Here is a 16,642-nt window from a genome sequence, read left to right as displayed (position 1 = left end):
GTGCATAAATTGAACTTAACCTAAACCAGTCTCTGTGGGAACGAATCTGATTTATATCTTATACTACTTGCGAATGCGTATACTTGCATGAATATTAGCGCGTATTTTTTCCCTAACAACTTTTTGGCGCCGCTGCCGGGGATTCGGTGTTAATTTTTAGTTTATGTGCTTGTCATCAGTGGTCGTTAAAGTTCACTAACTTGGACTCTTTTACTCTCACGGTTTATTTGTTTGTGTTTCAGGTACTCAGTATAATGGGAGATCCAGCAGCACAAACGAAAGCCTTGATGATGTAGAGGGTAGCCAAACGAACCCTCCAATGCCTACAGAGGGTTCTTCTCATGTGCAGCAGGTAGTTGATAGGACTGGTGTTGGTGATGAGCAGTACAGGCGAGTAATTAGGCGTATGGAGGCCATGCACGACATTCACCGTCATTTTGCTGCAGATTTGACACAGGCTTTGGGCACTATTTTCCGAGCCACTGGTGTCGAGGTTGATTGGCCACCTGATCCTCCACCCGAGGAGGGTGATCTTTCCAACGATTAGGTATTCGTGAAATCTTTATTATTACCTTCAATGAGGATATTGAAAATTTTAAGTTTGGGGGTTATGATGTAAGGATTAGTAGTGTGTGTGTCCATATAGATTCATATTTCATGTTTAGTTGTAGTTCATTCATATTTTTGCATGATTGTTCATTTAGGAAATATTTGTTTATTTTTATGTGATTTCATATAGTTGTATTTGCATGCATATTTAGCATGATCCCTTAAGATGAATTATGATATTTGATAAGTTGATGTTGATTTGAGAGTGGTCATGACGAATAGAGGGATATTTAAGTCCTAATGAATTGATTTGCATGCCAGAAACAAATATTTTTACAAAGTCTTATAGGGTTGCTTTTGATCTAGATCATGATCATACTTGTTTGTTGTTATATTTAGAATTTTTGTGATGTTCTCGTAATGACGTAAAAACACTGATTTTTTTATCTGGAGAAAAACTTGGATTTCATTGCTAGTTGTTGTAAGGCTAGACGTCAAATGGTTAGTAGTCGGCTCATATTTTTATGAGTAGTCTAGGGTTGAATGAGATGGAGCGAAACGCACTCATTCAGAAATTATTGAAAAAAAAAAGAAAAAAGAAAAAAAAAGTATGTGTTTATGCATAACTGATCAAGAGTGAGCTTTTTAATACTCGAGTTATTAAGTTCTAGGGGACTTTGTGCCTAGTGACCTAAGGCTTTTATAGTCTGGGATCTGCTAACCTAACGCTCGCTACATGGGTATTATTGCATAAGTCTTTTGGGACCTCATTCATTGCACGGTTAAATAAGCATCTTTGTTATGTGTTCAAAAATAGTGTGAATCCTTGTATAACTCTAGTAGAAAGGAGGTGTTGTGAGTCATAATGCATTTATTGTCTATTCTGTTTATAAACTTTTGATTGTTTCGATGATAGATAAGTTATGGTTATTGATCTAGTATCAAGAGATATATGTTAAGCATTCAACACACGCACGTTTCTGGTTTGTAAGTTGGTTTGTGGGATTTATTCGAACTCTGTTTTAAGTCATTGCATTCTTAGAGGCATTGGCTTATTCATTTGGTTATGGTTATTTTGAGGGGATCGATTGCATTATCATTTAGTTGCATTCACGTAGTTGCATTCATGCATTAGGTTTGTTTTGTAGTTTTGAGTCTGTTTATGCTTGAGGTAAAGCATCGATTCAAGCTTGGGGGTGTGATAAATGGATTTTATATCCACTTGGAACGCTTTATTACAACCTTAAATTGGTGTTTTGGACTCCAGTTGTTGGTATTTTGATGTATTTTTGTGTTATTGCATTTCAGGTATCAATTAAATGAAGAAAGGAGCTTTTAAAGAAAATATGATGAAAAGTGATCAGATTTGGAATCCAAGGCCATTGTCAAGTTGTAGAGAATCTCGTTAGCTTCGTGTGGGCAGTTGAATCGCCTAATTCTGACGAGTAGAACTCAAGTTATGGCCAAAATAAGATTCATCAGAATTTTCCAGAAGCCGCCCACGCCGCCGCGTCAGAAGTCCACGCGACCGCATGCTGACACGCGACCGCGTGCTGACACGCGGCCGCGTCAGACCCGCACGCGACCGCATGCTGATGCGCGGCTGATTTCGCTGAAAAAGCCTTTTTTGAGTGGAATTTGATAATTTTAAGGGTACAGGTCCACTAGGGGCTTATATATACTTTAAAAAAAAGGTTTTCAATATCCAGGAAGATTGGGAGATCAAGGAGAAGACCTAGAAGCACAAAACAACTCCGAAAAAGAAGATCTTGTTTTCTACTTGTGATTCTTTGAAAATATTTGTAACTTTGGATGCTCGTTTTCATTCTTGTTGAACCTAGACCTTTTTTATTCGTACTTTGATTATTATTCAGTTTATTAAGACATTGTTTTATACCATGCTTTCATTGGAACCCATGATGACGATGAGTTCAATTATGGGCTAATCGTTATCATGGGATTCTAAAGGATTTACTTATGGATTTCAATAATTAATTTATTTCGATATCTTGGTGTGTGGTGATTGATTGATATCCTAGTATTGGTTGTGCTTATTCGTCTTATATGCGTAGCTAACATATAAGATAGCGTGTTAATCTCTATTCAAGCGACAGTAAATATAGAGGTTTAGAACTTGCCATGCTAGCATAGGTTCATATATTTGTTACGCATGATTCGTAGGTAATTTTAACCATCTTAACTGTCCTATATAATCACGATAGATAACTTGCGCATTAAACCGTTATGTTTTCAATTCTTATAGACATATAAGGACTAAGCATAATTGGTGTCTATTGAACTTCTATCTCTTTTGTGGATGCTTAGTAGTAGGGTATTCATACAACGAAAGTTGGCGTTTACTAGTTTCGTGTTATCTGATTAGTGTCATCACCATTACATTGCTAAGGTAAAGAACAAAAAGGCTATTGAATGAAGTATTTAATGAATTTAGAATCCCATGTTTGTCTCATATAATATACAACCCTCTTTACTCTTTTAGTTATAATTGTTAGTTTATTTCTTAATTATAAACAACCCAATTTGTTATTTGTCTTAGCATTGAGCGATAACCATATATTGTTGCACAGGTGCATAAATTGAACTTAACCTAAACCAGTCTCTGTGGGAACGAATCTGATTTATATCTTATACTACTTACGAATGCGTATACTTGCGTGAATATTAGCGCGTGTATTTGCCCTAACATTAACTTGATAAAATGGTCTACATTTTTCGATTACTGTCATAAAAATCTGAATACAACCTTGTTTATAATTGGTTGCTAAAAAGAAAAATGACTCCAAGTTTTATACTTATACAGTCAAGTGAACAAAGATCACTGTCATTAAATTATAAATATTGTCTCACTGCATTTGAAAGTAAAAACCAACCTTGCAACAGAATAAATCAAAATACTAGTTTTTAATCAAATAACACTTAAGTAAATAAAAGTGCAACTCCATGTCTCATCACTTAACTCATACAAATATGAACCAAAAATGGTATATAAGTTCATCTTATTTGCATAAACAAAGGACATAGTTTTTTCAAAAAAAAAAAGCAGAAGAAGTTAGAAAAATAAGAGAATTCCTAAGTCAAAATTATCTTTATAATACATTAAGGGGAAGCAAGATTATATACATCTCTCACATCTTTTTACTATTATCCAAATAAAAGGGGAAGAAGAAATTAGACCCCCCCCCAATTTGAAAATTCTAAAATATTCTTGCTAAAATGACATTAATTTTATATCAAAATTTATTTATCTAATAAGTTGTTCAGTTTTTGGAGGAATTAAATTAAAGGGATATACAACAATACTTCCACCTTTAATATATTTATGTGAAAAATATTTTTCAAAACACATGCATACATTTAGGGGAAGCACACACATAGAAAATTTTAAATTTTATGTTTTATTTGGAAAATACCAAAAATGGGAAGATTGAAAGGACATCTTCGATTAATTATTTATTTTGGTATTTGCATGATTTAACATAAAATTTAAAACACGTATATCCTCTCCAAATAGGCATGAATTTAATTGACATAATTAAAAGTGAAAAGCCATATCTAGCAAAATATTTTCAAAATATATTTATATTTTAAATATAAATACAAGAGATATTCCAATTTGCTGAAAATCAAAAATACATATATTTTAAAGGAATATACTCCAAAGCAATGAGATCGTAAAAGAACTATCAGAAATATGATTTTTCTTAGACTCTCTTGCAATATTAATAAGGCAACAAGTTTGAAAAAGGAATATCAGAACTTGGATATTCTTTAGAAGGCTCGTGCTAAATTTATTTCAAAAACAGATGGTTTTAAAAGGGATAAAATATATATCTTTCACTCCATAAAATAGTTATAAATCCAAATATATATTTTTACACTCTTAGAAATTAATATTTAATAAAGGAATATTAATATCTCATTTTACCCCCTCCTCATATTTTTCCAAGTAATTTTCTCTCGTATCTCAAATATATTATTTATCGGAGAAAATACTTTTAAATACTTAAAAATATTTCCCACATTCTCAAAATATTTTATATTTAAGGAAATATATTTTAAGTATTTATTTTAGCCCAAACTGAGCCAACAAGGTCTATCTGCTTTCATAAAAGATCATTCATATTTTATTTGGAACCGAACCCTGATTTAATCGTTTTAAATCCAAATAAAATACTTTCACTTGCTAGAAAATCTTGAAACATAATATTGGTCACTTAAATGGTATTTTCTATGCATGGTTGAAGTTTCGTAATTTTTGAGAAATTTTGTTCGGGTGTGATTCTTCTGGGTGTTGACCACGACTTTGACCGAGCGTTTGACCAAGTTACCTTTGACTAAAATTGACCAAACTTTCAGATCATCATTTTATGATATTTAGGTAATTATCATATTTTTGGTTGTATTTATTAAAGGGTTTTCAAAGTCGTTATAATTAATGATGTTAATTACTTAATTAACTAAGTAATTAATGATTAATTGAAAAGTTAAAATCCATTATTATATAACTAATAGTTGCTGGGATTTTTCTTGTTTGTCCTATATGCAAGTTGCAGACTAACACACCTTATCCTCCATGTCATCAATCCACACCACTCTCTCCATCCACCATTCATTTTAACTCAATCTCAACCAATCCCTTCACCTAATCCCTTCTATATATAAACACCCACCCCGCACCACTTTTTCACACAAGCTAAGAGATAAATAATTGATGGGCATTTTCAAGAAGTATTCTCTCTACACACTCTCTAATATCCAAACCTAAATACTTCATCTCAAAAACTTCTCTCTTACAAATATATATCATATATTCAAGGTTTTTTATCTTCAAGCTTAGTTCCACCAACCAAGCTCTATCTTCCCAAGAAAAGCTCATCCATACCATTTTATTGCCTCCCGAAGGGCTGCCCAAGTTCGACCAATAACCAAAATCCGGCCGAACCTCCAGCGAATTTTTCCGACGAACTTTTTCGGCGAACTTTTTCGTTCATCTCTTAAAAGTGTTAAACCTCTTAGCTTTCATCCGAGTCTTAACCGACCACTCTTAATATTCATATAAGAAGCTTAGTAACACCTTCTCTTCATCTCTACAAGCTCTTATATTGAATAACTTAAATAAAAACAAATCCGTACAAGGATTGTATTCTACAAATAATACACTTCTAGCACGAAGTGATAATTTCATACAATGCTTGGTTTATATTCCTAACTAGCACCTTTAGTGTTTCGTGGGAATTAAATTACAAAGGTAGCATTTTATTCTTTAAACTTAAACGCACTTATTTTGGCCATATATTGATATATTCGTTATAATTGTTTAACAAGACTTAAGCGACTTCCCTTACTAACAACTTTAGTGTTCCGTAGGAAAAACTTAAGGCTTATATTATATATATATTGTTTGTCCCTAACAATGCAACAAGAATTACAGAATGGGGTTGAATGGAATTCTTGAAACTTTTTCACAAAGATATAAAATGTTCTATCTTAATAATATATAACTGTGTGAATTGATTTGCAAACTGCGGAATAATAATTTGGGATGAATCAATACACAAGTAATTAAAAACACAAGTCTTTAAAAACTTTCTGGTGAATTTGAAAGTATCCACCAGAGATATATATTATATCAAGAGAACTCTGTGTAGCAAGATTTGCTCACAGCTGCTTACAAATATGAACAACTAAGTTTGTAGAGAAATGCTAAGAATACAGCTTACAAATGTTTCTCAGAGAAGTTCTTGCTTAGTGTTCTTGTTGTTCTATGTGCTACTTCTTGGTTTATATATCACCAAGATTATAAAGTAATAAGACAAGATAATAAAACAAAATCTATCAAGTCTAATACTATAATGCTTCATTACTCTATTCCAGCATCTTTGAATATCTTCATAATAGCATGTAAATGGCAATGCTTCTTTGTTCTCTAAAACCTAGTTGAATAGGCTTCCACATTCCATTTGCATACACTCGACACATGTGACTGTGTTATCACTGTCAACAGATGTTTGAATTCTTTATCTGTCGGGTTCATGATCATCCGTCGGGTTGCCTAGTTGATCATCCGTCGAGTGGCATTGTTGTTTATCCGTCGGGTAGCAATCTGGAACTTAACTTTATTTCATTTACACAGAATTACAAGACATCATCTATGTACAATTAATCAACCTATTCTGCATATCTAATTAAAGTTAACATGACTTGAGTACTACTACAGAATCTAAATAATGTGTATGCAGAAATGTGCTACAGACTTATTGTTACACAAGCTACTCACTCGATGGATAATACATCATCATCCGTCGGGACTATAATTCTTATCCGTTGAGTGCTACATTTTTCACTAAGTAAAATCTACCAAGATGTTTTGTTAATTAAATCATCAAGTTCACAACATATCCACAACAATCTCCCCCAATTTATGTCTACTGGAATTATAGCCATAAATTAAGAGAAACGTGATGATAACAAAACACCCTAAAATACAACTTTGAAAGTAAGTAGATAAAACTGTAAAGTGCTTCAAATAACAAAATGTACAATGATTTGCTCACAGTCATTTTCAAGGTGCTCCTCTAGCCTGAGCAGATTAAACTAATTCCTTGAAGGTCTGGATCTCTTTCCAAGCTTTCTGTTGTTTTCTTCTATCTGATTTTAAAGTTGCTTGTGGAATTCGAGTTCATCAGATTATGAGAGATTTAGCTTTTCTTGCATCTCCAAAAGAGTCTCATTGCTAGAGATGCTCAATTGGTCTTGTAATCTAAAAAATCTTCTAACTCTTTTGTCATCCATGAACTCCATCAGGCAGTAGGGCCTTAGATGCACTTTACTTCATGTGTAAGGAATTGTTAGAGTCTTTGGGAGTGCATCTTTAGCTCTAATACTCCTCAGTTCTTCAATCTTCTTTAGAACCAGTCTTCTTGCAGTTACATTGAATCCAAAGTTCTTCTTGAATGATGAATAAACCTTTATCAGTACAGCTTAGCTTTCTTGAAGGATCCTGTGAAGTGGCCATTGAATCTCCTTTCCTCCCTTGTACTTGAAAACTAACCTTTCAGGTAGATTCCTATAGGCATCAATCCCTCTCACTTCTTCTAGTTCATCTAGATAGAGATTTAGATCAGAGAATTCCTTGATGTCACACAAGTACATGTAATCTCCCTTGTTGACTTTAGATTGAGTTTTGACTAGAGATTTGGATTTGAGAGGTGACAGCTTCACTTTCTTGACTGCTCTTGACTTTGTTCTCTTTGGATTGTTAAGGATTGGCAAATTGAAGTCAGGAATTGGTAGACTCTCCCAGTCTATTGGTTCATCCTTAGGCACAATAGGTTCACCATGAATGTTCCTATAAGGATCCACCACCTTAATGTCTTCAAATACCACTGAGGGTTTAGGTGCTTGAGTTATAGTTGGAGTGGATTCCTTGGGAAACTGATCCTCCAATTCCTTACCAACAAAGTTCAATTTCCTTTTGGTTCTTTTGGCCAATTCCTTGTATCTTTGAGATTTCTTCTGTTGTGGTTCAACTTGCTTCTTTGGATCTTGAGATTCAGTGATTTCAGATGGTTGAGTAGGAATTTGTTGTGTTGGTTTCACAGCTTGTAGCTTGACCAAGATAGCAGCTTGCTCTTTCTTTTGTTTAGCCTTTTTAGCATCTAGAATAGCTTGCTTCTTTTCTTGCTTCAATCTTGCCTTTTCTTCTCTCTTTGCTTGAGCAAATTGAGGATGTCCAGCCACCACACAAATTTCTTTCCCATTCCTGAAAACTTTAGCAATTCTCCTTTTTAAGGATGAATCAGCTGGATCCTTGTAGAAGGCAATTGACCTTGATAACAGTTTCTTCTCATCAGGCTTAGGTGTCTCATACACTGTATCCAAAGGGTTCTTTAATGATGATTTGGATAGTTCACCCTTGGCTTCAGAATTATTTCATCCTTTGGAGATTTGATGCAGGATGGCTGTCCCCTTTCCAGATAGTTCATGCTCATTTCATTCACAGAGATTTTCCTGATTTGAGAGTGATGAATGGCTGACTTTTCTGGCTTCTTTACTAGCCCAAACTTCTTTTGAATGTCCTCATCAATTTTCTCCCAGTTGATTGGCTTCAACTGCTCCTTTTCAGTTGCTCTTATATTGGCTGCTGCTTCATTTATCAGATCAATACTGTCTGTAACTGGTGGCTTGATGAAAGCAATTGTAGGCACAATTACTTTACTGATTTGAATGTTAAGTTGTTTCTCATCCTCACTTGGTCCTTTCTCCCCCTTTTCGTTATCATCAAGTTGAGTAGAGGAGGAGGTTTGTGCAGCCACCAGATTTTGAAGCAAGTCTGTCTGTTGAGCTTGATGCATATGAATTGCTGTAAGAGATGCTTCCATACCTGTCATCCTTGTATCCAAGGCATCTATCTTTGTGGCAAGATCAGAATTTTTCCTGAGCTGTCTCTTAATATCAAGCATTGTAGCTTTTGGAAGCTTAGAGTCCATTTTGTCAGAAATAGCATTCTTCATCTCATCAATATCTTCTTTAACGGTTTTGACATCTCTAGCATGTTGGAAGCCTTGAATTTGTTGTAGTTGAAGAGAAACAAGATGTGCTTAAAGGAGCTTCTTGGTGTTGGTATTTGTAGTGGTTTGAAGAGCAGAATTTGTCTGATTTATGAGTTGGATCAGGGTTGTCTTGAAGTTGTGTTCATCACAATGTTTTGAAAATGCCCATGATGGCATGCACTTCTCCCCCTATGTCCAATGGCTCTTCTTCACTATCTCCACCTTCATCTCCAATGAAATCTGCTGAACCACCAGTCTCATAATCAACATCACCAGCTGTAGAGGGAAAAGTTGTGGTGGAATCCTTAGCTCTTAGCATTGACTGAGTAGTATGCACCAAATTGAGCATCCTTTCTGCATTGTCATTTCCCTGTTCAGCTAGAAGTTCATAAGCTGGAATAGGGTGAGTAAATGCCTCAGCATCAAGGGAGGTGGAATCTATAATAGCTTGAGGTTGCTGAGATAGTCCCTCCCTTTCTGCATCCTGAACATTCATTAACTCACTAGCAATGACATCCATCCGTATAGCTCATGTACCTGTATTTCTCTCTTGTTCTCTCTTTTGTTGCATCAGGGTCTCACCCTGGCTCCCCACCCTCACACCCTCACCTTCACCATCTAAGGTGGGACTCCTCTCACTGTCTTTTGCCAATCCTGAAGAAATGGATTGCATATTTTTACTCTTTTCCTCTTCTTTTTCCTGGGAGCAACCCAGACTCTCACTCATAACACTCTCTTCCCTCAATCCTAAGAGTGACTGTACAACCACTAAGTCTTCTTCACTAGAGATAATAGATGAAATTTGAAGTTGTGCAGAGACACCCGACGGATGAGGAATATCCATCGGGTTAGGAGTTTGACTATCCGACGGATAAGCCTATGACTTCACATTTATTGGAGCCACATCAAGCTGAATTTGTGAAGGTGCAGTGACTGTATCTTTAGCACCAGTTTGCACAGTGTGTGAACCCTGTGCATCCCCAAAGGTTTTGGATTTCTTCTTTCTGGCATAAGTTTGGGGTGAGCTAGTGTCCCTTACCCTTTTGACATGTGCTCTTGGTTGAGAGCTTTGTTCAATAGTCACATCCTTTTGGGAGGATGTAACTAGAAATGAGCTTTTATCCTTATTAATCACTGCAGTTTATTGGGAAACTGCAGTGTGGCTAGGCTGGGAACCACTCAACTCTCCATCCTTATCCTTAGGGTTTCTTTTATGTTCACCCTGTCCTTCACCTACCTTTCCCACCTTCACACTCCCCTATTTGGTTTTGGTGGATTTTACAACTGGCATCTTTTGAGAGATACCAGAGGGGGATTTCTTTGATTTGTATTTTGAAACTTTTGATGGTTTGGTAGCTTGGGTAGGCAACTGTTGGGTCATTGACACAGTTGCCATAACTACACTATAATTCAAAGAAATTTGTGAGGTTGAAATAGTAGGGACATATGAACTTACCTCACTTACCTGAGGTGCTTCCATTATAGGGAAATAGAAGAGTGGCACCTCTCTGTGATGGTTTGCCCTGTTCAAATCTGCAATAATTCTTCTCTCTTGAACCCAATAATCTAATTTGTTATTTGGGTTCTCAAGCACAATTTCCTCAGAGAGGTGGTTAGCTAGCATCATGAAATATCTAGCATAGTAAACATTTTTACCTCTCTTATTTAACTCCCCAAATTTAAATACCAACTCAAACAAAACAAGATCACTAAAATTAAAGAACTTATCTGTAACTAGCATGTAAAGCATGTTAAGCATTGAAATATTGACAGAATCAAAATTACTGATTTTACCAGAAAAGACCTTGGTAACTACATCGCACATAAAACTCCATTCTTTCCTAAGACCCAACTGAAAGGTTTTTAGCACATAAACGCAACGAAAACGTAAATTTAAATCTTAAAAAAAACTGAAACCCTCCGCAGGATCCATGCGAAAAATAATATTTAATTCGTAGTTCAGTATGTTTACCTTAAGAAGCTTTACGTTAATGGAAAGATGGAGGTCTTTAATAGCGATCCAAGAACGATGAGCGGAGATCCCTAGCAGCTGCTCCTCAAGTGTGAAGCACTCCACCGGTATCCACCAAGAGATCAATGTAATGGAGGAGGAAGAGGTTGAGAGAATTAGTTGCCTCCCTCTATTTCTACTTTAGAATTAGGGTTTTTATTTGGGTTGAGGCAAATAGGGTTTATAATAGTATATTTATATGCAATAATTTTCAGCTGAAAATTTTCCATAAAATATTATTATTATTAAACCTTTAATTGATTATTCTTATTAACCAATTAACTAATAATTAAAACATCTTTTAATTATTAATCCCTTTTCTAAACACTTTAGAAAAATAATTCTCTCACTTGATTTAATTTCCAAAATTAAATTCTTAATTAATAATATTAAGAATTAATTAAATCTCATTTAATCAATTATTAAATCTGCTAATTAATTATTTATTTCACAAATAAATAATTACCAGCCATTATTAATTAATTCCTCCACCATTAAATCATTCTCTTTTAAGGTGTGACCCTGTAGGTTCAATATTAAGCCGGTAGTAGAAATAAATAATAATAAAACTATTTTATCATTATTTATATAAATTCTCTAATTCATTAAATATGATTAATTAATAAATTAATCATATTTATTCTACATCGTGAGGGATACTTCTCAGCATATCGCGACTATCCGGATAATACGAATTCACTGCTTAGAATACCAATAACCTATTCAGTGAGTAGTTACCGTACAATCAATTCCTTCTACCCTGCAATGTCACGATTAAATACAAGGCATGGAACTTGTGTCAAGCCTATCTTATTTAATCATTTGCTTTCTCATTCACTATGCTTAGTTCTATTTAATGTAAATTAGAAACTCCTTTCTAATTTCATTCACTCTGGCCAGAGATTCCTGAACTAGCATAAGTGGATCAGCATTGAACATTCTCTTCCTTCACTGGAAGGGGTAGATCCTTTATTGATCATACACTATCTTCGTGTACAAATTCCTATACCTAGTAGAGCCCTTATAATTATCCGTGGAGACTAAGAACTAAACCAAAGCATAGTTCAGTGTACACAAGATGACTATGATGACCTCAAGTCTAAAAATACTTGTACAACTATCACTATGTGAACAACTGCTGACACGTGAGTGAACTCCATCAGTTGTTCAGCTGTGTGAATCATGTTCAGTGAACTTATTCTATAATAAGCACCTACATACTAGCTATAGTGTCACCACACAAATGTCTATGAGAACAGACATCCTTCATAATGAAGCAAGCATAGTATGTACCGATCTTTGCGGATTATTGAGTTATCATCTTTTAGGTCTCATTATTATGATCTCATCATAATCCATAAAAAGTTTCACTCTAAACTATGGTATATCTTATTTAAACACTTAAATAGATAAAGCCCGCAATAAAACCAAAACAAGTCTTTTATTAATATCAATGAAATCAAAACAGATTACATAAAAGTTATTCCTAAATCAACATACATGATTGGACTTATGACACATCTCTTTCAATCTCCCACTTGTACTAAATCCAATCACTCTGGTATCTAATACCCATCTTATCTTTATGACGATCAAAGTGACTTTGAGAAAGTGGCTTTGTGAGTGGGTCTGCTACGTTGTTATGTGTGTCAACTCTCTTGACGTCTCCTCTTTCAATACAATACAAGAAATGTTACCACGATCCCACTAACCTTTTTGCAGACACATGGTTTATCTATATTTTTGATAAAACCAAACTCTTTGATTGTCTCATCAAAACGGATGTTCCATCTACGAGAAGCTTGCTTTAAACCATATATGGTTCGCAGCAGCTTACACACTAGGTGTTCATTTCCCTTTGAAAGAAAACCCTCTGGTTGTGTCATATACACTTCCTCTTCAAGTTTCCCATTGAGGAAGGCCGTTTTAACGTCCATTTGCCAGATCTCATAGTCGTAGTAAGTAGCAATCGTAAGCAAAATCCGAATTGATTTTAACAGGGCTACAGGTAAAAAAGTTTCATCAAAGTCAATCCCTTGCCTTTGTCTGAATCCTTTTACCACGAGCCTGGCCTTATAGGTCTCCACCTTCCCATCTGCTCCAATCTTTCTTTTGTATACCCACTTGCACCCAATAGGCTTAACACCTTCAGGCGCCTCAACCAGAGTCCATACTTGGTTAGTATACATAGATTCCATTTCGGATTTCATGGCACTATGCCATTTCTCTGAGTCAACACTACTCATAGCCTCATTATGGGTCACATGGTCGTCATCATCAATGATTGACAACTCATTGTCATTCTCTATGACAAGGCCATAATACCTCTCAGGTTGGCGAGACACTCTCCCTAACCTACGAATAAGTTGTTCCACAGAAGGTTATTCAGTCTGAACAGGTGTTTCCACTTGATCCGTAGTAGTTTGTGCTTCTTGAACTTCATCAAGTTCAATTTTGCTCCCACTGTTTCCTTCAAGGATAAACTGCTTTTCCAAGAAGGTAGCATGTCTGGAGACAAACACCCGATGATCGGTGTAAAAGTAATACCCTAAAGTCTCTATAGGATATCCCACAAAATTACATTTTACAGATCGAGATTCCAGCTTATCTGGGTCAACTTTCTTCACATAAGTTGGACATCCCCAAATCTTAACGTGTTTAAGACTCGGTTTCCTTTCTTTCCATATCTCATATGGAGTTTGAGGAACAAATTTGGAAGGCACCTTATTCAGTAAATATGCTGAGGTTTCCAATGCAAAACCCCATAGGAATACTGGAAGATTCGCATAGCTCATCATGGACCGAACCATGTCTAACAAAGTTCGATTTCTCCTTTCAGATACCCCATTCAACTGTGGAGTATATGGAGGAGTCCACTGGGAGACTATACCATTTTCTTTGAGATAAGCTAGAAACTCTCCATTCAAGTATTCACCACCTCAATCTGATCGAAGAGTTATAATACTATGTTTGGTTTGTTTCTCCACTTCATACTTATATTCTTTGAACTTTTCAAAGGCTTCAGACTTGTGTTTCATCAAATACACATATCTGAATCTAGATCGATCATCTATGAAAGCAACGAAGTATGAAAATCCACCCATGGCTTGCGTAGACATTGGTCCACATACATCTGTGTGTACCAATCCTAGCATATCTGCAGCCCTCTCTCCATGTCCACTAAATGGAGATTTGGTCATTTTATCTAATAGACAAGACTCGCATGTAGGATATGATTCAAAATCAAAGGGGTCAAGTAACCCTTCCTTATTCAATGTCCGCAGTCTATTTTCACTAATATGACCAAGTCCGCAGTGCCACAAGAAAGTGAGATTTTCATCATCCCTTTTTCTTTTATTAGTATGTTCAATTTGTAGTAAATTATGCTCTACGTCATATACATACAGACCATTATTTAAAATACCACTTCCATAAAGAACGTTATCTCTAAGAATTGAACATTTATTATTCTGAATAACAAACGAAAATCCAGCCAAGTCTAACATGGAATAGAAATAATATTCCTCACAATCGAGGGAACAAAATAACAATTATTTAGAACAATAGTCTTTCTCATAGGCATATGTAAATGAAATGATCCTACAGCTTCAGCAGCAACTCTTGCTCCATTTCCCATCTGTAGAATCACCTCCTCTTCTTCAAGAGTCCTACTTCTCCTTAGTCCCTGCAACGAATTGCAAATATGAGAACCACAAGCGGTATCTAATACCCAAGTAGAAATTTGACTTAGTGATATATTAACTTCGATCATGAACATACCTGAATCAGAAGCGGTAGTCTCACTACCCTTCTTCTTCTTCAATTCTGCAAGGTAAAGCTTGCAGTTCCTCTTCCAGTGCCCCACCTTGTTATAGTGAAAGCAAACAGCTTTGCTCTTGGGGTCTTCAGCTTTTGGTGGAACCGGTTTTTTCTCACCTACTTTCTTCTTCTTGGAAGGGTTCTTCTTCCTTTTCTTAGGATTGGAACCTTCACCAATTAGAAGAACAGAACTCTTCTTAGGGGGAAAATTCGATTCCGCAGTCTTTAACATGTTGTGGAGTTCAGGCAGGCTGACATCCAGCTTATTCATGTGAAAGTTCACAACAAACTGCGAGAACGAACTCGAAAGTGATTGCAAGACCAAGTCTTGGCTCAGCTCCCCATCCATGGCAAAACCAAGTTGTCCAAGACGTTCAATCAAATTGATCATCTTAAGTACATGGTCATTCACAGATGATCCCTCAGACATCCTACAACCGAACAACTCCTTCGATATCTCATATTGAGCTATCCTCCCTGTAACATCATACAACTCTTGTAGATGCATAAGGATAGTGTGAGCATCCATATGCTCATGTTGCTTCTGTAGCTCAATGTTCATGGAAGCTGGCATGATGCATTGAACAAAATTTGCATCATCTATCCACTTACGATACACAACATGTTCATCATTATGTGCATCGCTAGCAGGTTCAGTAGGCTTAGGTGAGTCAAGCACATATTCCAGCTTCTCAACCCTGAGAACAATTCTCAAGTTTCGAAGCCAGTCAACAAAATTAGGACCAGTCAACTTGTGAGCATCTAGTATACTCCGGAGTGATAGTGCAGAAGACATAACGTATATAGTAAATCTGTAAATGATGAACACATAACAACACATAGCAAATATTCAATTTCATTTCAAAATACTATATGAATCGGGTCTTTATTCATAAGTGGCTCCCACTAGTTTATCTAATTTATACAACCCCTAGGTGAAAATTAAGCATTCATAATGCTAGTGGGAATAGGGATCCTACATTCCATCACACAATCTCGGCTGTAGCACGAAACGTCATGTGATGTTCAATAGGCAGACAACTCTTGTCAATTACATCTTATGTTATTCCCTAATAAAACTTTAGCCTCTTGAATAATTGAGTCACGGATGTAACACGACAAACTCAATATTCTAAGTCAAGTCTAACCCAACATTTCAAACAATTGAATCAGTCTCCAACGGCCCACGGCTGTAGCACGTAACGACCTTTAGATTCTAATTCAATGTACACATCTTTATGTAATAGACAAGTATTTCTTATTTCGAAATCAAAGCCCTCGGTTGTAGCACGAAACGACAATGATTTAAAAATAAGAACTACTTTCTACCATGTTGAAAGGCTTTGACCGACACAAGCCCGTTGTGTCATTGGCCAATTACTACTTGATATTATTTAATTTTAGAGGGATTATATTATGTTACAATCATAATCATATTATAAAGATATTCTTCCTTTTAAATTAAATATTTCAAATCAATAATCGATAATTAGATGATTCCCAGATCAGGGGGAGCATTGTCAAGAGGCGCCACTTAATACCCCTTTCTTACAGATAGAAATCTGCTTTTGACAGAATCATCCTTTCTCTCAATATTAAAAATTCATATTTAATTACGTGTTTTATAAACACAAGAATCTCATGATTGTATTCATAATATTATTGTTAAGGCAAGAAATGATTCTTATTC

This window comes from Apium graveolens, chromosome 9 (assembly GCF_009905375.1).
Source record: "Apium graveolens cultivar Ventura chromosome 9, ASM990537v1, whole genome shotgun sequence".
In the NCBI taxonomy this organism is placed as follows: Eukaryota; Viridiplantae; Streptophyta; class Magnoliopsida; order Apiales; family Apiaceae; genus Apium; species Apium graveolens.
The sequence above is the reverse complement of the archived record's forward strand: the minus strand, read 5'-3'. Positions refer to the sequence as shown.